This window comes from Podarcis liolepis, assembly GCF_965112155.1.
Source record: "Podarcis liolepis genome assembly, chromosome: 3".
NCBI classification, from domain to species: domain Eukaryota; kingdom Metazoa; phylum Chordata; class Lepidosauria; order Squamata; family Lacertidae; genus Podarcis; species Podarcis liolepis.
In genome coordinates this window covers 30,319,491-30,343,704 of record NC_139557.1, presented here as the reverse complement: position 1 = coordinate 30,343,704, position 24,214 = coordinate 30,319,491, and positions in this window count along the sequence as shown.

Sequence of the window (24,214 nt, the reverse complement as noted above, 5' to 3'; positions counted from 1 at the left end):
AATGCAACATACAAACACCTCTAATGCCTTCTTATCTGCAGTTGCACATCTTCCCCCTGAAGCATGCTAGTATAGCCTAAAATACCTGGGGGTGGGGAGTGATTTAAAACAGATATGCTTGATTCCATCACAACGTCTTATAAATTAATCTGAAATCGGTCAAATTTGTGACTCTGGTTGTTAAAAGGCAGTAAGTGTTATGAATTTATGACGTTGTGCTCAGCTGTTCTCTGCTTTCCCCTTCTTTCCCTCCCTGCCCCTTATGTGGAATAAAATTTATATTTGTGGGTGAGATCATTATAAAACCTTTATGTACCACAAGTGCAATTTTAAGTGTTTGAAGGCATGGTGTACTGTGCCCAGGAGATACCAATGCTGTTTCATGGGTTATTGCTTTGCCGGACTGACAAAAATGTAATTTGCCCTCTTGCACACATGCCTTAGAAAGTTGCTAAGTGGTACGATGGCACAGAAGGGACAAGCCTTCTACTGTTTTGTTTATACTGCCACTCAATTATTTCCATATTTTGCAGAAAGAGGACACTTTTATAAAAGCAAAAGGAGGCAGACAAATAGGGCTTTCTTAGTGTATGAAAGAGATAGCAACCATGTGACTGAAGTAACTTCTACATGGACAGTATTTTGTGGGAGGGATTCATGCATATACCAGGAATTTAAGTTTGTGCAATTGATGTCAATTAAAATGCTCTGTCACCCTAGTGCAATAAAATCCACTTTAAAACCCCCCACAACCTGGACTTTCTCTGGTGAGGAAAGTGATGATGAAAAGTGTGGGATGAATGATGAAATAAGCATCACACACAAACGCAGAATAGATGCACATTGTTTTATATCTATTCAGTAAACAAATCTGAAAGAACGCTCATATTAGTGTTGTGCAAGCAATCAGGGTGAATGCTCAATAAAAAGGGCGTCTGGAGGAGCTCTGAGAATAATTCCCACTCTAGTATTCCACTAATTAGTCTGCTGTGGCATATTTACTACTGTGGGAATGCCATATGCCAAACATTCGAGAACTAGCTCTCAAGTCAGTAGCTGGCTGCTGATTTCCAGAGTCTTGATATTTCTATTCTAGATGCAGCAAGCTTGAATAAAATCAGGCCCACGGGTGTTTTAAGAGGTCTTAATATTAGAATGCTATAGGACAACGAATGCTTGTAATGTAAACCCAGAAACCAGCCAATGTGCTTGGTTTGGCATGTTGGCATTTATGTTTATATTTATCTATTTAAACATCTTTGCAATAGACGTCTCCTGGCTGGCCAGATTGTTCTCTCCCCCACAGGACAAATTCAGCAAGTGGGCAGAGCCACCCACTGCTCTATCAGCAGATGGCACAGTGATGTCATGTGACCTCTTTTTGCCCACATAGTTTGAAATCAAACGGCGCAGGCCAAAGTGCTTTGGAAATCACAACTCAAGAGCCCTAATTTCAACACAGTTTATTGATCATTGGTTAGAGTCTGGGCTAGCTGTTTCCATTCCCTCCCAAGAGATTTTGTGGAGAAGTTACAGTGGTACCTCGGGTTACATACGCTTCAGGGTACAGACTCCGCTAACCCAGAAATAGTGCTTCAGGTTAAGAAATTTGCTTCAGGATGAGAACAGAAATCGTGGTCTGGTGGTGCGGCAGCAGCAGGAGGCCCCATTAGTTAAAGTGGTGCTTCAGGTTAAGAACAGTTTCAGGTTAAGTGCAGACCTCCGGAATGAATTAAGTACTGGTACTTAACCCGAGGTACCACTGTATAGGCAGAGCTTGGCTGAGCTGCTATTATGTCACACCATGTTCGCAAGTATCCTAGCTATGAACTTGAGTTTCCAACTGTTTCATCTTTCATCGGATGTACAGTGTACAATTTCTGAAAAACCCAAATCTAAGAGAAATGTATCAGCAGTCGACAGTAGCAAAAGTAAACAGCAAATAAGCAGTTTTGCATGTCAGGCCTCTGTGCTTTAACATCTGTTCAACGCATAGCATAAAAAAACCCCCACACCACAGGTGAAGGCTTCCGTTATCACTTCACCTTTGGGCCAGGAAAATATTTGTAACTTGTCCTTTGTGAGACAGGTGAGCACTGGAGGCAGCAACAAAGAGGAGGAGAGGCAGAGACAGGGAACTCTAGAAGGAACAGCATTGGGCTCCTGCTGGGGTTTGGGACCTTGCAGGTACTTTAACGCTGTTAATGTGAAGAGGATTAAGAAATGTCATTGCAGTATTTTTGCTCCCCCATTTTTCTTGCATTGTCTTCAGGAACCTTGATGCGATCACCACATGGTTCCCTCCAAGCTTATTCCTAACTGTTTCTTGTGTTGAATTCTTCTGCCTTCGTCCTGTTTCCACTTTTGTTATATTTCAGGCAACTGTGGAGTGTGGCACCTTCAAAGCACATTGTATAGAAAAGTGAAAGAAATCTCTGCAGAATATTTATCTCCCCACTGCACACACTCGGCCGCAATTGTGATCTGCTTCAGAAAATCATGATATTGACCAGGGAAACATTGATCTCTTGTTCTTGAAAAGCCCCGTGAGTATTCCAGAGGGTTATCACTTAGCAGATGCCATATCAGCTGAAACACCTAAGGAAAAACAAGGCAAGAGATGGTGCCTGTGTTGTGATATAGCAAACTGTGAACATGGAAGCAAAATAATAAAAATTAAAATTATGGGTGAGGGAAAGATGAAGAGATAAAAAAAAACATGTTCTCCATGTTGTGGACATCTGTGAGAATTTATTCCTAATCTCTGCATTAGAGATGACCTTCAACTGTCACCAGATGTCTCCACTGCAGTTAGCAGCCATGTCAAAAATAGTTACTTAAAATAGCCACTGTCTTCCCTCTAATGCATAATCTACGCACTTGTACGAGTGGCTTTGTATGCATGTCAATCTACTTGTTCTTTCTTTATCTTGGCAATGCAGCCACGTATTGAGTTTATCCACCAAGTATTTTCTATCTTCATCGGCCATTCTGAGCATACTTCATTGTAAAATTAAAATTAAAAGTGAAAGACGAACAAATCACAAGGAACTTATTATATACGACATAAGACCATATCTTGTATATAGGTAGTTATAGCAATTGAACTGTGCTGCGCTTGACTGACAAATAATTTCATGCATATCTCTGATTTTCAGGCACTAGGATTCAGCTTTGCTCTCTGTATTCTGCTAGGCATTTCCTTGGTAACCTTTAAGATGCAATCACTGATTCTCATCAGCTTCTTACAGTGCAATGCTCTGTGCTTGCTCAGAAGTAAGCCCACAGTGAAATCACTGTGGTTTTTAGTCCCAGGTAGGTAGGTATAGGATTGCAGCCTGAAAAGGGGGTTTCTTCAACGTGGCCTTCCTTTTTAAACACCAGTTTATAGCCAGAGCACCGCAGAGAGGCAGAGATTGGAGTACAAAGCCAACACTCTTGTCTAAACGTTGTTTTCTTTCCTATCTCATCCCAGCTGCCTTCCACCTGCAAAATGAAAAGGCCTGAAATTATTGAAGATAATTTACCTCCTTGAAGTCTGCTGTTCCTGATGGTTATGGAAATCACTAAGTAAAATGAAAATCTAAATCTAAATCCAAGTATGAAACAATGCATTCTACGCAAGTATAAATATGTGCACAAAATTCTAAATATCTGTCTTCTGCTGTGCATATATAAAATGTTTTATTAAAGGCATGTTTAAGCTCTCATGTCATAAAGATAAACCATGAGACCAGCGTACAAGTAAGGGAGTCCCGTAGAATATCTGTGTGTCTCAAATGAAATAAATTATCTATGAGTGCTCTGTTTAATGTTCATGCTGAATTGGGGCCAGAACAGCTGGGCTTTTCAGTGCTGTTTGATCTGCCCTTTCAAGTTCTGATCATCCTTCTAAATTGCATTTAATGGACACAGTACCCAAAATAAGAAGGCCTTGTTGTTTATAGAGCTGTACGCACAATGTAGCTCACATTTACACCTGTTCTTTGTAGTTTGGGGAAACTGCTGTGCTGAAAAATGTGGAAAGGGGAGAAAGCAAGGAAATTGGAAATCTGTTTTCTGCACTGCTTCCAGGAATGTTATTTTGCTTGAGGTTCAGACAGGATTCACTACTGAGGCTACAGTTTATGCATGAGTCGTCTGAAGGTAGTCCAGCTAGCCCTGGACTGAAATCTGTCCTCCGGTTTCTCAAAATAGTGTTCTTCCTCTGGTGAACAAGGCTTTCATTTCCCTGACTTGCTCACAGGGCAGTTTAGGATCTCTTTAGGGTTTCAGTGGTTGTGGGGTTTAGGGACTTGCCTTGTCATCGTGAGATAGCCATGGGTGGAGTGTTTGTGTGTATGTGTGTGCATGTTTCTTTTCAGTAAACATTTCTTTAGTGCTTGGCAGGTTCCTGGTCTGCATATGCTTCCTGATATGAAAAAGCCCCATTGGGGGAACTGTCTTTCCCCTGGGCTTTCACTGAAGATCAGGCACCTGGGAAGGCTGCAGAGTCTGAATGAATGAATGAACTTTATTACAGTCACAGACCAGGATAAAAAAAACATATAAATAAAATAGCAGTTAGGATTTTTTAACAGATAATTGTTAGAGCAAATAAGGACAAAGAAACAAGCATAGGATAAAACGTCTGAATAAAATACGAGATTAAACACAGATAATGGATGGATAAAAACTGATAATTAAAACAGATAAGAACTAAAAACAAACAAAAACACACAGTTAAAACAACTGTAAGAGCATAAGAACTAAAAGACTCAGAGTTAAAACAACTATAAGAGGCTGCAGAGTAGAAGCCTCTGAAATAAATGACACAACATTAGAAACTGATGTGCAAATATGTTTAAGACTTAAAAAATGAGAAACAGAGAGAAACCAAAATCAACAGATTCACCCATCCCTAATGATGCCCCTTGAAAGTTGAGAGTTCTGTGTACTTCATGCATTCAGGAGCGGAATTAATGGGTGAACAAGTCTGCATAAGCTAATACCACCCTCTCCATCCTTACCCTTGTCCTCTGCAGCCTTGGACCTTTGTGAGCCAAGCAGGAAGATTTGAAGGGAGAAGCTTCATGCATTCAGTGGCATGCACTGAGAATCACGCATGTGATCCTAAACCTGCTCCTCTCTGCAAGTGTTCTGAGAATAAGCAGAGGCGGAGACTTGAATGGGGTTTGCATGGCTCTGCTAATGTCTACAGTGGTGTGCAGAATGGGAAAGTAGTGGAGAAAAGAGAGCTGTTCAGAGGAACCTTGCTATATTACAGCCTGGGAGCTGATCCAGCTGCAAAGCCATAACCATATTAGGAGCTGTAGATACAAGAAAGCGGAAATAGCAAGAGATGAGCCATGTTTTACGGCTGCTAGAGACTCAACTTGAATTTTGAGGTTTCCACCTCCCTTCAAATTTCCCCACAATCTTAATCTTATCTAATTGGCTTTGCATGGCACATTTGGGTAGCAGGAGGCAGGGAGATTATAGATTTGGCTACAGTAGTCAGTGAGCGAATGATGCGTTTCTAGTGGGAAAGGCAACCCTTTTGGCAAGGAGAGCTCTGCCTTGCCTCTCTACTGAGCGACACGGGGAGAAATAGAGAGGGAACAATGCTACCTACTTTTGAATGATAAACCTTTATAGCTCACTTGGGAACTGATCCAAGTTCTGTCTTGTTCTCTTACAAGGTTACAGCACATTGCCCTAAATGGGAGAATGCATCTTCTGGGAAATGGATAGGAAGTATCATTAGAAAGTAAGTGACAAAGGTGAAACAGGAAAGTAGAACTGTAGGATAAGGGAAATTAGCGGAGAGATAATTTAATTAGGTGATTCAGAGAAGAGTAATTTAATTTTAAAAGAGTCTGTGCATTGGAGCTTGACAAGAAAAGAAGGCTATTAAAGCTACAGCGTTAAGGTTACCAGAAAGAAGGCAGGTAGGGCACTCTTGTACAGAAACAGTCTTTCCAGGGCACACTGCAATCAGAGTGCTGAGGGTTTGTGGTGGAATACGTGGGCAGATTTAAAATAGATCTGGTTTTTTTTATATATATAAAAAGCACAACTCCAGGTTTATTCTTTGTTTCATCTGCCCATGTGTAGTTGAGCTGATCCGTTTTATGAAGACCCAGACTCAGACTAGAACAGCCCTCCTGCAAAAGCCTGAGGGCCTTGGAAAGAACTCTTGGTTCTCAGTGGCTGCAGTAGCAGACGGAGTGGATATCTTGCACTCCTTTATTGCGGCTATTAATATTGTGCCTTTGGAAGCAATAGGATGAATAAAAAGCTGACTCTTCTTGAAATAAAAACTGACCAGTCCAAAAATAGGGTTCAAAAGCTTTACTAACAGAACTGGTTCCAAAACAGACACTCAAACCAATAATGTTACATCCAAATACTTGCGTAATATCATGTGCTTGTGCAAGCACAGGCAAAACATCTTAGAAATATGAAATTACTTTGTCCAGAGCTGAAAACAAAGCTCTGTCATATGCCCATGTTCAAAGGGTGTGTGCGTCTTGGGTATTTTTTGACTAGAAGTTGGGATTATGGGCTATATAGCCAGAGGCAGAGCTAGCTGCTCCAGCACCTGGAGTGGCGCACATGCTGTGCACCTGGGGGAGGGGTGAGCGTCCCGGGGGGGCCCGCCCATGGTGAGCATCCCAGGGGGTGAGACACCCATGGTGGGCTGCTTCCTGGGTGGGGCGGGGAAGGGAGCTGCGCCACTTTGCCAGCAGCCTTCCTTCCTTCCCTCTTCCTTTTGACAGCTCGGGGGAGGCTTTCACTCCCCCCAGGAAGCAGCCTGGGACCGGGGGGGGGCAATGGTGCCCCGCCCGTGACTCCCAAGCCTTTCCCGAGCTGTCAAAACAAAGGGGGGAGGGGGGAGGCTGCCGGCAAGGCGATGCAGCAGCTTCGTCCCTTCCCCTACGGCTCGGGGTAGGCTTGGGAGTCGCGGGCAGGCGGTGCGCCGAATGTCACCCCCCTCAGCGATGACACCTGGGGCAGACCGCCTCCACCACCCCCCTTCCTCCGTCCCTGTATATAGCAGACTTAAAGGAAACAAAAAAGCCCTCTAGCTATGTGTATTATCTAAAAGTAGCATCTACCTTTGTAACCAAACTTCCAGAAAATGTATTTGACATGCTGGACAACATTATTTTGTTTGTTTCCTTCTTACCGGAGTTATTGATTCATTTTGGCACTCTCAGCCTCTAGAGCATTGTTTCCTGAGCTGTTTTTGAACTACAACTCCCATCATCCATAGCTAGCAAGACCAGTGGTCAGGGATGATGGGAAATGTAGTCTGAAAACAGCTGGAGACCCAAGTTTGGGAAATTCTAGCTGGTCAGTTGGTCCACATTTCCTAGGCTCCAGCTTATCATTCCTTTTCTGGAAAGAGAAGCTGGCCACCATACCCATCTCTCTCTCTGTTCACCCAATGAAGATCTATCAGTGATCCTCTACATGGGTGTTCTTCAAGGTTGGAATAACAGACGTTATTGGACTACAAGTCCCACAATACCCAGCCAGCTTAGCCAGTGGCTAGGGATGATGGGAGCTGTGGTCAAACAACAATCTGGGGACCTAAGTTTGAATACCACTGCTGGACATTCCATGTCTATATGAGGCCTAAGGTGGGATCCTTGTGAGCATCATAACTCTACAACAGCAGGAATAGTTGAGAAGAATTGTTTCAATATTCTAAAGGAAGGTTGCTGCTCTCAAACAGAAATAAAACTGCAGAGAAGACAGAAAACACAGAACCTGTAATTACTATCACTGCTGCACCCCTCCCCCTGAGAAGTTTATTTTGTTATTTGATATGATAGCTCATCTGCGATAGCTTATTTCATTACTGAAGCACTCTGTTCATTTGCAATAAAATAAAATAACCGTTCAACTAACAGGATCAGTAGGCTTGCAACAATGAAGTAAGATTAAGCCATTATAGAATGGAACAATGCATTTAATAGAAATACCGTACCTCTGACCCCCCAAATAAACAAATACATGCTGTCTTTCATAAACAAATATGCCACAGACGCATTTACCCAGGTGGTGTGGGAAGCATGCAAAGTATTTTGGCTAGAGAGGAATGGGAAGGAGAGAGTGCTGCTGACGGTGGCGTGAGGCTTGCTTATCTCATGAGCAATTGTGGTCAAGCAAGTTTTTGCAGTGTTTCAGGAACCCAGAGGCTGCTTTTGGTTATTTATTTACTTGGTTTTTCATCCTGCTTTTCAGACAATTATCTCACAGTGCAGCTTGCATCAATTATATACATATATATATATACACCGTAGATTCCGGCTTATTAGGCGACTGGGCATATTAGACTGCATATTAGCTGCAATTTGGGGGTTTGTCTTATAAGCCCAGTTGCCTAATATGCTGGGCAGCCCCGTGCCGGGAGAAAGCAGCCTGGCGCGGAGCTGAGCCAGCCATCCGCTGCTTCAGAAGCAGTGGGGGGAGCGGGCTCCGCGCCAGGCGGCTCTCTCCCAGTGCGGAGCGGAGCCTGCCGCTGCTGCGGCTGCTTCGGAGCCGTCACAGCAGCAGCGGGGGCGGGGCGGGGGGGCGGATACCCGGCGTATAAGACTACTTTTTAACCTCTTTTCCGGGGTTAAAGAGTCGTCTTATACGCCGGAATTTACGGTGTGTGTGTATATATATATATATATATATATATATATATATATATATATGCAGGTTTTGGTGTCTTCGGGTGTCTTCCCGTGTAAGAGTTGGGGTGTCTAGGCGACGTTTCGACGAGGTCTCACTCGTCATCTTCAGGCTGGTGCTTTCGGCTTCTTGTTACTGGAACAGAGCAGGATCTCAGTGTTTGAGTTCCTATAAATACTGTTGAGGGGGTGTGGTGTGTAGCCTCCAACGTTCTGGGCAGAGAGGAAGTTCCCAGGTTAGTGTGCCTTTTCTTCTTTTGTTCCTTAATTACTTGAGGGATATCTTGAGTGATTTCTTGAGTGATATTCTGAGTACCACTTAGGTGGGTCATTAAGTGTGGATTAGTTGCTAAAGCTTTCGTGTCTTGACCTCTTGAGCTTGTGAAGAGTTTTTCTGAGAAGATGGCTGTACTGCACTTAGTTGTGCTCTGGCTTGGCTTCGTGTATAGGGGCGAGCTGTGGTTTTGTGCCCTGTGCCCGCCAGATCTGTGTCGGGATTGCAGGGGGGTGCAGCATCCGGAGGTGCCAATATGGTTTGGCTACTGGATGGTGTCTGTAATTTATCTGTGGAGAGGGTCTGGGTTTGGGTCTGGTGTGGTTGATTGGTGATGGCGTTCTGTGTGCCTCTGGTTCTGGTGTCGGTTTTTGTGGGGAGGGCTAATTTCCAGATGTCTGGCAGGCGGGACGTGTCGTCACGCTTGTTCATGTTGTGAGGGTGTTTCTCTATCTCGATGGCTTCCATGATTATTCTCTTGTGGTGATGTTCCATGTTAAAGAGCAATTTGGAATCTGCAAAATTAATTTCGTGTCCTGTTTCTTTCATGTGTTGGAAAAGAGAGGAAGTTTTTTCTTCTTTTTTGACGGCATTCTTGTGTTCTGCGATACGTGCATTTATTCGTCTGTTTGTTTGTCCAATGTACGTGGCTGGGCAGACTTTGCAGGGTATTTCATAGACCCCTTGGTTTTCCAACTGGATTTTATCTTTGGGGTTTCTGAGGATATTGGCTATTTTTTGGTTGGTGCAAAAGGCTGTTTTGATATTGTGTTTATGGAGGATTTTGCTAATTTTATCTGTAGTGCCCTTGATATAAGGAAGGAGGGCCATGCCATTGTTTTCTTCTGTGTCTTGGTTTTTGGGGGGTGTTTCTTTTTGGATTAGCTTCGTAACCCTATTTTGCTGGTATCCATTGGCGATTAACACATTTGAGAGATTCTGTAACTCAGTTGTCAAGTGGTCTTTGTCAGCCAGGCGTTTGGTTCTGGAGATGAGAGTCTTGGCTACGGAGTTTATTTGTGCAGGGTGGTGGTGTGATTGTGCATGTAAGTAGCGGTTCGTGTGTGTTTTTTTCCGGTAGATAGTGTGTCCTAGGGAGCCATCAGGTTTTTTGTAGATTAGGACGTCAAGGAAGGGAAGTTGGTTGTTGGCTTCTATTTCCATAGTGAATTGTATTTTGGGGTGTAGGCTGTTGAGATGTGTGAGGAAGCTATCTAGTTTTTCTTTCCCGTGTGGCCAAATTACAAAGGTGTCGTCAACATATCTGAGCCAAAGTTTGGGTTTGTGTTCTGACTTGTCTAAAGCATTGGTTTCAAAGTGTTCCATGTACAAATTTGCGATGACCGGTGAGAGGGGTGATCCCATAGGTGCTCCTTCTATCTGTTTGTATCTTTGTCCATTGTGGATGAAGTACGTGTTGGTTAGGCAGTGGTTGGTCAGGTCCAGGATGTATTCGGGGGGATTGTATTTGTTTTGAATGGCTGTCAAGGCTTCATTAATGGGCACTTGTGTGAAGAGAGATACAACATCGAAGCTCACAAGTAGGTCATCGGGATGTAGGTTTTGCTTCTTTATTGTTTCTATGAACTGGAAGGAGTTAGTAACGTGTGAAGCGATGGATTCCGCATAGGGCTGAAGTTTCTTAGCGAGTAATTTAGCGAGATTTTGTAGAGGTGAGCCTATGGAGCTGACTATTGGTCTGAGTGGTGTTCCTTCGCTAAATTCCTTCGCTGAGTGGTGTTCCTTCGCTAAAATCTCGCTAAATTTCTCGCTAAGCAACTTCAGCCCTATGCGGAATCCATCGCTTCACACGTTACTAACTCCTTCCAGTTCATAGAAACAATAAAGAAGCAAAACCTACATCCCGATGACCTACTTGTGAGCTTCGATGTTGTATCTCTCTTCACACAAGTGCCCATTAATGAAGCCTTGACAGCCATTCAAAACAAATACAATCCCCCCGAATACATCCTGGACCTGACCAACCACTGCCTAACCAACACGTACTTCATCCACAACGGACAAAGATACAAACAGATAGAAGGAGCACCTATGGGATCACCCCTCTCACCGGTCATCGCAAATTTGTACATGGAACACTTTGAAACCAATGCTTTAGACAAGTCAGAACACAAACCCAAACTTTGGCTCAGATATGTTGACGACACCTTTGTAATTTGGCCACACGGGAAAGAAAAACTAGATAGCTTCCTCACACATCTCAACAGCCTACACCCCAAAATACAATTCACTATGGAAATAGAAGCCAACAACCAACTTCCCTTCCTTGACGTCCTAATCTACAAAAAACCTGATGGCTCCCTAGGACACACTATCTACCGGAAAAAAACACACACCAACCGCTACTTACATGCACAATCACACCACCACCCTGCACAAATAAACTCCGTAGCCAAGACTCTCATCTCCAGAACCAAACGCCTGGCTGACAAAGACCACTTGACAACTGAGTTACAGAATCTCTCAAATGTGTTAATCGCCAATGGATACCAGCAAAATAGGGTTACGAAGCTAATCCAAAAAGAAACACCCCCCAAAAACCAAGACACAGAAGAAAACAATGGCATGGCCCTCCTTCCTTATATCAAGGGCACTACAGATAAAATTAGCAAAATCCTCCATAAACACAATATCAAAACAGCCTTTTGCACCAACCAAAAAATAGCCAATATCCTCAGAAACCCCAAAGATAAAATCCAGTTGGAAAACCAAGGGGTCTATGAAATACCCTGCAAAGTCTGCCCAGCCACGTACATTGGACAAACAAACAGACGAATAAATGCACGTATCGCAGAACACAAGAATGCCGTCAAAAAAGAAGAAAAAAACTTCCTCTCTTTTCCAACACATGAAAGAAACAGGACACGAAATTAATTTTGCAGATTCCAAATTGCTCTTTAACATGGAACATCACCACAAGAGAATAATCATGGAAGCCATCGAGATAGAGAAACACCCTCACAACATGAACAAGCGTGACGACACGTCCCGCCTGCCAGACATCTGGAAATTAGCCCTCCCCACAAAAACCGACACCAGAACCAGAGGCACACAGAACGCCATCACCAATCAACCACACCAGACCCAAACCCAGACCCTCTCCACAGATAAATTACAGACACCATCCAGTAGCCAAACCATATTGGCACCTCCGGATGCTGCACCCCCCTGCAATCCCGACACAGATCTGGCGGGCACAGGGCACAAAACCACAGCTCGCCCCTATACACGAAGCCAAGCCAGAGCACAACTAAGTGCAGTACAGCCATCTTCTCAGAAAAACTCTTCACAAGCTCAAGAGGTCAAGACACGAAAGCTTTAGCAACTAATCCACACTTAATGACCCACCTAAGTGGTACTCAGAATATCACTCAATAAATCACTCAAGATATCCCTCAAGTAATTAAGGAACAAAAGAAGAAAAGGCACACTAACCTGGGAACTTCCTCTCTGCCCAGAACGTTGGAGGCTACACACCACACCCCCTCAACAGTATTTATAGGAACTCAAACACTGAGATCCTGCTCTGTTCCAGTAACAAGAAGCCGAAAGCACCAGCCTGAAGATGACGAGTGAGACCTCGTCGAAACGTCGCCTAGACACCCCAACTCTTACACGGGAAGACACCCGAAGACACCAAAACCTGCATTCCTATACCCGTGAAAATCTACGAAAGCAAATATATATATATATATATATATATATATATATATATATATATATATATATGTGTGTGTGTGTGTGTGTGTGTGTGTGTGTGTGTATACCAATCACCAATATATACCAATATATATATATATATATATGCAGGTTTTGGTGTCTTCGGGTGTCTTCCCGTGTAAGAGTTGGGGTGTCTAGGCGACGTTTCGACGAGGTCTCACTCGTCATCTTCAGGCTGGTGCTTTCGGCTTCTTGTTACTGGAACAGAGCAGGATCTCAGTGTTTGAGTTCCTATAAATACTGTTGAGGGGGTGTGGTATATAGCCTCCAACGTTCTGGGCAGAGGGGAAGTTCCCAGGTTAGTGTGTCTTTTCTTCTTTTGTTCCTTAATTACTTGAGGGATATCTTGAGTGATTTCTTGAGTGATATTCTGAGTACCACTTAGGTGGGTCATTAAGTGTGGATTAGTTGCTAAAGCTTTCGTGTCTTGACCTCTTGAGCTTGTGAAGAGTTTTTCTGAGAAGATGGCTGTACTGCACTTAGTTGTGCTCTGGCTTGGCTTCGTGTATAGGGGCGAGCTGTGGTTTTGTGCCCTGTGCCAGCCAGATCTGTGTAGGGATTGCAGAGGGGTGCAGCATCCGGAGGTGCCACTATGGTTTGGCTACTGGATGGAGTCTGTAATTTATCTGTGGAGAGGGTCTGGGTTTGGGTCTGGTGTGGTTGATTGGTGATGGCGTTCTGTGTGCCTCTGGTTCTGGTGTCGGTTTTTGTGGGGAGGGCTAATTTCCAGATGTCTGGCAGGCGGGACGTGTCGTCACGCTTGTTCATGTTGTGGGGGTGTTTCTCTATCTCGATGGCTTCCATGATTATTCTCTTGTGGTGATGTTCCATGTTAAAGAGCAATTTGGAATCTGCAAAATTAATTTCGTGTCCTGTTTCTTTCATGTGTTGGAAAAGAGAGGAGGTTTTTTCTTCTTTTTTGACGGCATTCTTGTGTTCTGCGATACGTGCATTTATTCGTCTGTTTGTTTGTCCAATGTACGTGGCTGGGCAGACTTTGCAGGGTATTTCATAGACCCCTTGGTTTTCCAACTGGATTTTATCTTTGGGGTTTCTGAGGATATTGGCTATTTTTTGGTTGGTGCAAAAGGCTGTTTTGATATTGTGTTTATGGAGGATTTTGCTAATTTTATCTGTAGTGCCCTTGATATAAGGAAGGAGGGCCATGCCATTGTTTTCTTCTGTGTCTTGGTTTTTGGGGGGTGTTTCTTTTTGGATTAGCTTCGTAACCCTGTTTTGCTGGTATCCATTGGCGATTAACACATTTGAGAGATTCTGTAACTCAGTTGTCAAGTGGTCTTTGTCAGCCAGGCGTTTGGTTCTAGAGATGAGAGTCTTGGCTACGGAGTTTATTTGTGCAGGGTGGTGGTGTGATTGTGCATGTAAGTAGCGGTTGGTGTGTGTTTTTTTCCGGTAGATAGTGTGTCCTAAGGAGCCATCAGGTTTTTTGTAGATTAGGACGTCAAGGAAGGGAAGTTGGTTGTTGGCTTCTATTTCCATAGTGAATTGTATTTTGGGGTGTAGGCTGTTGAGATGTGTGAGGAAGCTATCTAGTTTTTCTTTCCCGTGTGGCCAAATTACAAAGGTGTCGTCAACATATCTGAGCCAAAGTTTGGGTTTGTGTTCTGACTTGTCTAAAGCATTGGTTTCAAAGTGTTCCATGTACAAATTTGCGATGACCGGTGAGAGGGGTGATCCCATAGGTGCTCCTTCTATCTGTTTGTATCTTTGTCCATTGTGGATGAAGTACGTGTTGGTTAGGCAGTGGTTGGTCAGGTCCAGGATGTATTCGGGGGGATTGTATTTGTTTTGAATGGCTGTCAAGGCTTCATTAATGGGCACTTGAGTGAAGAGAGATACAACATCAAAGCTCACAAGTAGGTCATCGGGATGTAGGTTTTGCTTCTTTATTGTTTCTATGAACTAGAAGGAGTTAGTAACGTGTGAAGCGATGGATTCTGCATAGGGCTGAAGTTGCTTAGCGAGAAATTTAGCGAGATTTTGTAGAGGTGAGCCTATGGAGCTGACTATTGGTCTGAGTGGTGTTCCTTCTTTGTGTATCTTGGGGAGACCGTAGAGTTTGGGGCATCTGGATGATTTTTCTCTGGGGATGATTCTTAGCTGGATTTCTTCACTGATAGGAGAGGCTTTTATTTTGGATTTGGTGGTTTTTTCCAGATAGGTGGTGGGATCTGTTTTTATAGGTTGGTAGGTAGGGTCTTGGAGTAGATTTGATAGTTTTGCTTGGTAGTCCGATGTGTTCATCACAACAGTGGCATTACCTTTGTCTGCTGGGAGAATGATTATGTTGTTGTCTTTCCTCAGGTTGGTGAGTGCTTTCTGTTCTTCTTTGTGTAAATTGCTTCTGGGTGGTTTGCTGGAGCAGAGGATGTTGGTGACTTCAAGTCTGATTTTATTGGCTTCATCTGGGTCGATTTTGGTTAGGCTAGCTTCGACTCCGCATATGATGTTTTCCGTGGGGATGCGTCTCGGGGCGACTGCAAAGTTGAAACCTTTGGAGAGTACTTTGGTTTCAGTTGGGGTGAGGATCCTGTCTGATATGTTATGTACTGTTTGTTTCATGGGTTGTTGTGGAGGGTGGCTGGGCTTCTGGCGTTTCTCTAGTTTGTGGAGTTTGTTGGTGTGTCTGTCTGTCTTATGTGAGGTCTCAGTTTCAGCTCTCCAGACGGCTAGTTGTTTGCATTTGTCCCAGAGTGCAGGGTGGATTTTGTTACAAAGTTTGAGGTGAAGAGTGAGCAGATCTTTGTTGGTTTGGTTTAGTAGGTATCTTTTCTTATGTATTTCGTTTCTGATTAGGGATAGTTCAGTTTGTTTCAGGATCCTTTCGGTAGCTGGGGTTTTAGAGTGGAATTTAAGTTGGAAGCATGTGGGAATTAAGTTGTTGTCTCGGCAGTTGCGTAGGAACAAGAGATCACATAAGATGGTGGCTCTTCGGATTTCTAGTTTCTTGTAGGTTCTTGTCAGCTGGAAGGTTTCCTCCCCGTAGAGGTGAGATATTTGCTTTCGTAGATTTTCACGGGTACAGGAATGCAGGTTTTGGTGTCTTCGGGTGTCTTCCCGTGTAAGAGTTGGGGTGTCTAGGCGACGTTTCGACGAGGTCTCACTCGTCATCTTCAGGCTGGTGCTTTCGGCTTCTTGTTACTGGAACAGAGCAGGATCTCAGTGTTTGAGTTCCTATAAATACTGTTGAGGGGGTGTGGTATATAGCCTCCAACGTTCTGGGCAGAGGGGAAGTTCCCAGGTTAGTGTGTCTTTTCTTCTTTTGTTCCTTAATTACTTGAGGGATATCTTGAGTGATTTCTTGAGTGATATTCTGAGTACCACTTAGGTGGGTCATTAAGTGTGGATTAGTTGCTAAAGCTTTCGTGTCTTGACCTCTTGAGCTTGTGAAGAGTTTTTCTGAGAAGATGGCTGTACTGCACTTAGTTGTGCTCTGGCTTGGCTTCGTGTATAGGGGCGGGCTGTGGTTTTGTGCCCTGTGCCAGCCAGATCTGTGTAGGGATTGCAGAGGGGTGCAGCATCCAGAGGTGCCACTATGGTTTGGCTACTGGATGGAGTCTGTAATTTATCTGTGGAGAGGGTCTGGGTTTGGGTCTGGTGTGGTTGATTGGTGATGGCGTTCTGTGTGCCTCTGGTTCTGGTGTCGGTTTTTGTGGGGAGGGCTAATTTCCAGATGTCTGGCAGGCGGGACGTGTCGTCACGCTTGTTCATGTTGTGGGGGTGTTTCTCTATCTCGATGGCTTCCATGATTATTCTCTTGTGGTGATGTTCCATGTTAAAGAGCAATTTGGAATCTGCAAAATTAATTTCGTGTCCTGTTTCTTTCATGTGTTGGAAAAGAGAGGAGGTTTTTTCTTCTTTTTTGACGGCATTCTTGTGTTCTGCGATACGTGCATTTATTCGTCTGTTTGTTTGTCCAATGTACGTGGCTGGGCAGACTTTGCAGGGTATTTCATAGACCCCTTGGTTTTCCAACTGGATTTTATCTTTGGGGTTTCTGAGGATATTGGCTATTTTTTGGTTGGTGCAAAAGGCTGTTTTGATATTGTGTTTATGGAGGATTTTGCTAATTTTATCTGTAGTGCCCTTGATATAAGGAAGGAGGGCCATGCCATTGTTTTCTTCTGTGTCTTGGTTTTTGGGGGGTGTTTCTTTTTGGATTAGCTTCGTAACCCTGTTTTGCTGGTATCCATTGGCGATTAACACATTTGAGAGATTCTGTAACTCAGTTGTCAAGTGGTCTTTGTCAGCCAGGCGTTTGGTTCTAGAGATGAGAGTCTTGGCTACGGAGTTTATTTGTGCAGGGTGGTGGTGTGATTGTGCATGTAAGTAGCGGTTGGTGTGTGTTTTTTTCCGGTAGATAGTGTGTCCTAAGGAGCCATCAGGTTTTTTGTAGATTAGGACGTCAAGGAAGGGAAGTTGGTTGTTGGCTTCTATTTCCATAGTGAATTGTATTTTGGGGTGTAGGCTGTTGAGATGTGTGAGGAAGCTATCTAGTTTTTCTTTCCCGTGTGGCCAAATTACAAAGGTGTCGTCAACATATCTGAGCCAAAGTTTGGGTTTGTGTTCTGACTTGTCTAAAGCATTGGTTTCAAAGTGTTCCATGTACAAATTTGCGATGACCGGTGAGAGGGGTGATCCCATAGGTGCTCCTTCTATCTGTTTGTATCTTTGTCCATTGTGGATGAAGTACGTGTTGGTTAGGCAGTGGTTGGTCAGGTCCAGGATGTATTCGGGGGGATTGTATTTGTTTTGAATGGCTGTCAAGGCTTCATTAATGGGCACTTGAGTGAAGAGAGATACAACATCGAAGCTCACAAGTAGGTCATCGGGATGTAGGTTTTGCTTCTTTATTGTTTCTATGAACTGGAAGGAGTTAGTAACGTGTGAAGCGATGGATTCTGCATAGGGCTGAAGTTGCTTAGCGAGAAATTTAGCGAGATTTTGTAGAGGTGAGCCTATGGAGCTGACTATTGGTCTGAGTGGTGTTCCTTCTTTGTGTATCTTGGGGAGACCGTAGAGTTTGGGGCATCTGGATGATTTTTCTCTGGGGATGATTCTTAGCTGGATTTCTTCACTGATAGGAGAGGCTTTTATTTTGGATTTGGTGGTTTTTTCCAGATAGGTGGTGGGATCTGTTTTTATAGGTTGGTAGGTAGGGTCTTGGAGTAGATTTGATAGTTTTGCTTGGTAGTCCGATGTGTTCATCACAACAGTGGCATTACCTTTGTCTGCTGGGAGAATGATTATGTTGTTGTCTTTCCTCAGGTTGGTGAGTGCTTTCTGTTCTTCTTTGTGTAAATTGCTTCTGGGTGGTTTGCTGGAGCAGAGGATGTTGGTGACTTGAAGTCTGATTTTATTGGCTTCATCTGGGTCGATTTTGGTTAGGCTAGCTTCGACTCCGCATATGATGTTTTCCGTGGGGATGCGTCTCGGGGCGACTGCAAAGTTGAAACCTTTGGAGAGTACTTTGGTTTCAGTTGGGGTGAGGATCCTGTCTGATATGTTATGTACTGTTTGTTTCATGGGTTGTTGTGGAGGGTGGCTGGGCTTCTGGCGTTTCTCTAGTTTGTGGAGTTTGTTGGTGTGTACCAACACGTACTTCATCCACAATGGACAAAGATACAAACAGATAGAAGGAGCACCTATGGGATCACCCCTCTCACCGGTCATCGCAAATTTGTACATGGAACACTTTGAAACCAATGCTTTAGACAAGTCAGAACACAAACCCAAACTTTGGCTCAGATATGTTGACGACACCTTTGTAATTTGGCCACACGGGAAAGAAAAACTAGATAGCTTCCTCACACATCTCAACAGCCTACACCCCAAAATACAATTCACTATGGAAATAGAAGCCAACAACCAACTTCCCTTCCTTGACGTCCTAATCTACAAAAAACCTGATGGCTCCTTAGGACACACTATCTACCGGAAAAAAACACACACCAACCGCTACTTACATGCACAATCACACCACCACCCTGCACAAATAAACTCCGTAGCCAAGACTCTCATCTCTAGAACCAAACGCCTGGCTGACAAAGACCACTTGACAACTGAGTTACAGAATCTCTCAAATGTGTTAATCGCCAATGGATACCAGCAAAACAGGGTTACGAAGCTAATCCAAAAAGAAACACCCCCCAAAAACCAAGACACAGAAGAAAACAATGGCATGGCCCTCCTTCCTTATATCAAGGGCACTACAGATAAAATTAGCAAAATCCTCCATAAACACAATATCAAAACAGCCTTTTGCACCAACCAAAAAATAGCCAATATCCTCAGAAACCCCAAAGATAAAATCCAGTTGGAAAACCAAGGGGTCTATGAAATACCCTGCAAAGTCTGCCCAGCCACGTACATTGGACAAACAAACAGACGAATAAATGCACGTATCGCAGAACACAAGAATGCCGTCAAAAAAGAAGAAAAAACCTCCTCTCTTTTCCAACACATGAAAGAAACAGGACACGAAATTAATTTTGCAGATTCCAAATTGCTCTTTAACATGGAACATCACCACAAGAGAATAATCATGGAAGCCATCGAGATAGAGAAACACCCCCACAACATGAACAAGCGTGACGACACGTCCCGCCTGCCAGACATCTGGAAATTAGCCCTCCCCACAAAAACCGACACCAGAACCAGAGGCACACAGAACGCCATCACCAATCAACCACACCAGACCCAAACCCAGACCCTCTCCACAGATAAATTACAGACTCCATCCAGTAGCCAAACCATAGTGGCACCTCCGGATGCTGCACCCCTCTGCAATCCCTACACAGATCTGGCTGGCACAGGGCACAAAACCACAGCTCGCCCCTATACACGAAGCCAAGCCAGAGCACAACTAAGTGCAGTACAGCCATCTTCTCAGAAAAACTCTTCACAAGCTCAAGAGGTCAAGACACGAAAGCTTTAGCAACTAATCCACACTTAATGACCCACCTAAGTGGTACTCAGAATATCACTCAAGAAATCACTCAAGATATCCCTCAAGTAATTAAGGAACAAAAGAAGAAAAGACACACTAACCTGGGAACTTCCCCTCTGCCCAGAACGTTGGAGGCTATATACCACACCCCCTCAACAGTATTTATAGGAACTCAAACACTGAGATCCTGCTCTGTTCCAGTAACAAGAAGCCGAAAGCACCAGCCTGAAGATGACGAGTGAGACCTCGTCGAAACGTCGCCTAGACACCCCAACTCTTACACGGGAAGACACCCGAAGACACCAAAACCTGCATTCCTGTACCCGTGAAAATCTACGAAAGCAAATATATATATATACACACACACACACACACACACACACACACACACACACACACACACATATATATATACACACACCAATCACAGACTTACAGCGAGAGGGAGAGGCCCTGACGTCAGGCTTTCAAACTAACAAGGCAAGAAACAAAAGAGAGAGGGGAAAGGTAGAGGAGCAGAGCAACCCTAAACCCTGGCTGGGAGCAACAGGATGGAGCAGGGTAGCCAGCTGACTGCCATGTTGGAAGCCCTGCTGTGGTGGTAGTGGGTTTCCATCATTTATTTCTTGCGGCACCAACTCCAAGTAGCCTGTCTATGGTATGGGTCTAGGGGTTCCATAGCCCCCCTCTGCCAGGCTCTGCCCACCCCCATAATGCCACGTTTAAGCGCCTTGTCTCAGCTACTACCAGTGAGAGTGCTAAGTAGCATTTGATACACCACATTATTATTTTTTGCACATTTGGGGGACTTTTGCGGTGGTAAGGCCCTTGTGGTGGTGGCTGGCTGGCGGAGTCCCTGGATAGGTGCATCTGCTACCTGCTAACCCCATTCCGTAGCCAAGGGTCATGGTGTTAGGGTTGCAGCCAAGGGAGAGCCATCGTATTTACGGGACTGCCTCTCCTGGTCTGCCCCACAGAGGACCTTAAGGTCCATGAAGAATCATAGTTTAGTGGTCCCGGGCCCTAAGAAAGTCAGATTATCCTCCACCAGGGCCAGGGCCTTCTCAGTGATGGCTCCAACCTGGTGAAATGCTCCGTCCCATGAGACCAGGGCCCTGCAGGATTTAACTTCCTTCTGCTGGGCCTGTAAGACAGAGCTATTCCACCTGGCTTTCAATTTGAACTTAGCCTGATCTTTTATGCCCCTTCCTTCCCTCCCCCTCCCCCTTTTTATGAAGATTACCCTCTCTGGGATCCCACAGCTAATTCTCCCCTGGTCTCCTCATTGGCCCAAATAGGACTAATTTAGCCAGCTAGCCCTGGTGATCATCTAATGTTTACTGGATGGATTTCCCCCCTAAATTGATTTTTGAATTCTGAATTTTTGTTATTCACGTTTTATACTGTATTTTATGCTGTTTTTGTTGCGTCAATTAAGTGTTGTTAGCCGCCCTGAGCTTGGTTTTCTGAACTGGGAAGGGTGGGGTATAAATGAAAATTTATTTATTATCCTTCATGATCAAGGTGTCTCCCCTGCCAGGTAAGTATATTTATTTATTATCCTTCAAAGTGCTGAGTTTTAAGCATTTGTATTCGTGGCAGGCCGATGCTTCTATGTCTCTGCAGAGTGCCGAAGTGTCCTTCCTCCACCGCCTCTGTGACAGAAGCAGCTCTGTGCCCTTCCACATGATGAGGAAAAGCCCTTACAGGTTGGGAGAACCTGGGCGCTTAGAGCTCCTGTCTTAGTTCCTCTGTATTTAGAGGTAAATTGGAGCATATTGCCATGAAACTAGGATAGTGGCACTGATGGAGCAGGACTTTGGACTTTGGACCATGCAGACAAGAGCCCTTAAGAATGGCTAGGCTGCCTGACTACATCCCCTGGCTATGTACCCTGTCTGTAGCCTATATATATACTTAAAAAACCCTTCATTTCCATGGCTCCTCAACTGGGTGACCAGGAGAAGTTTAGCTAGACTTTTCCCATCCTGTATTAAATGGTTCAGATTCTTTTCATGGTAAAAAATAACCTGCCATTTGCAATGGCGCCAATACTAATGCTCCCTTCATTATATTACTTTAAAAACAACAACACAGTGTTGCCTGCAAAACTTTTCCTTACCGTGATTGGATTCTCTGTCGCTCACATCTTTCGCTGGAGTCCCTACAAAGTTTGGGAGTACTTTTGCAGGGTGCCAGCGCTCGCTTTCCTTTCAGCTCCATCCCACTTCTAGAGAAAACGTAGAAATCTGGCACACTCCGGGCCTTGATTACAGTATGTTACCTCTTGTCATATTGTTCCAGCAGAGAGGCAAAGATCACCCTCTTTCCCCCGCCTTCATCAGATGGCTGCAAAACTTTTCTGTTTGAAGTTTTAACCAGGCAACTGTCTGTCACCAAACTATCGGATATTCAGCGCAGTGTATTTTTTAAAATAATAATGATGACGACGATGACTTAACAAACATTTAGAACTTGATCTAAAGATGTAGCGTGCGACAGAAGAGTGGAACATTCAGTAGCAGCTTCAGTCCTTAATCATGCTTGCTTTTTTGCAAAATACTAGCATATGGATGTGCACATGGCAGTTGAGCTGGAGAGCCATGCACACCCCATAATTAGAAGGACACATAATTTTAAAACCATTTGCTTGATATTTACTAGCCTCTCCAAAATGTCTGCTAGATGGAAATGTGAGATGAGTTGAAGAGATGGGCGGGTGGAACGGGGGGTGGGGGAGAGGAAAGGCGAGGAACAGGGAGAAAAAATACAACAGGGAAAAAAGCTTATAAACACAGCTTCAAATAAGAACTGGTGTCATTTTTTAAAGGAAAGGAGTGAGTTTTTTTTTGTTAGGAGTTATTCTGAAGTTGTGATTAGGGGTTCGTCGGGGAGCATGTAACCCCAAATGAACCCCAAAGTTTTCTGCTCCACCCTGTGTTTGTTTCCACCCCAATTCGGATTCCACAAAAAACAAAGTTACTCAGCTCCATTTTTCCCTTGACCAAATTTAACAATGCAATTAATTATGCTATTGTTAGATGATTCCACATCATTCATTTCAGCTGGAGGTGGGGAAGTGAAGACATTGCAATAACATAGTGAAAAAATAATGTTAGAGAATTGTGAAGTTAAATAAAAAGACCATGACAGCAGATGCTGATTATATAGCCATATCTATTCCTCTTTGCACAGTTTTTGGTACCCTTCCACATGGATGGAATTCTCTGATGTCCCTAATTGTTAGGGACAGATTTCTTACAGGAAGAAAAATGTTATTGATCCCGATTTCAGTAGGGAATGAATATTTTTTCTTTCTTTCCCTGATACGCCTTGTGCTTGTCTTGTGATATCTTGTGCTGTTGACAGTTTCCTTTCAATGGCTTATGCATTCTTACACTAATATTTAAATAGTTTCTGGGTTGTGTGAGGTGCTGGACTCACGATCAATTGGACAGAAGTTGGAGAACAGAGAATCCATTACAGAGCACTATAATCACCCATGCTAAGACTATTCCATGCCCAAGGTCATGGCCTTGAAAGAATGCAACATTGCATCAGATTCCAGAGCCACTTAACCGCTCCTTCACAGGTGATAGCTGGAGGGACATACCGTCCAAAGATACCCTATCAGACAAATCCCAGATGGGAATCTCAGGCCAAATTCGTTCCTTGTTTGTTGCATATGTACTGTATGTCCCCAACCTTGCCCCTAAAAACAGCTTGTGTTTGTGTGGGTATGGCTTAGTGAGTATGGTTGAATTGTTTCCTCCTTACCATCTTCTATAAAGTTCCCTGGTGCTGAGGGGAAAAAAAGAGAGCAATGGTTTATGTACTGTAAAAAAGGTGGTACAGATCTTCATTGGCCTCCAGAATCTAACAAACCTCTTTAACTATTTGTAGGTGCTTGAGCTGGCAGACAATGTATTATAGGCAAACCCTTGTATTACAACTTTAAATAATACTAGGGAGGGGAAGGACAACAGCTTTAGGAAGGAGAGCGAACCAGAAATGGAGAACTTTTTTTTCATTTAGGATTTTAATGCGAACCTACCTAATTCACATTTTCCTAAACAACATGTAAATTGAAACACAGCTCTCTTTCAAAATCCACACTTCTCTGAATTTTGCGATGAAGTCTTCCAACCGAATAATGTACACAAAAATGCCTGTATTAGGGTAAAGTGTGCAGAAAAATGCATATATTAATGAAAAGAGTCTACAGCAATGTGTTTTTCCAAGGACAATTGATTTCAGAAATTCACACACCAGGCAAAATTATATGCAAATGTGTAAATTAGGTGAAATTTGCACTAAAATGGTGATGAATTTTCATGAGAACTTTTTAATTCTCTTCACCCACAAATGGACCCAGAAATTTCAAAAAATAAAAATAAAATGAGAAATTGGAAGGTTGGTCCATCCCCAGACTGAACAAAATGGAGAGAGTAAAGTTAGATGAAGAATCCTGTGAGTGGAAAATGATTTTGGTGGGAAAGGCAGTTTAAAGAGAAAAAATAGGAGAAAGCCCGTGCCTTCCTGCTACTTTTCTTCCAAATC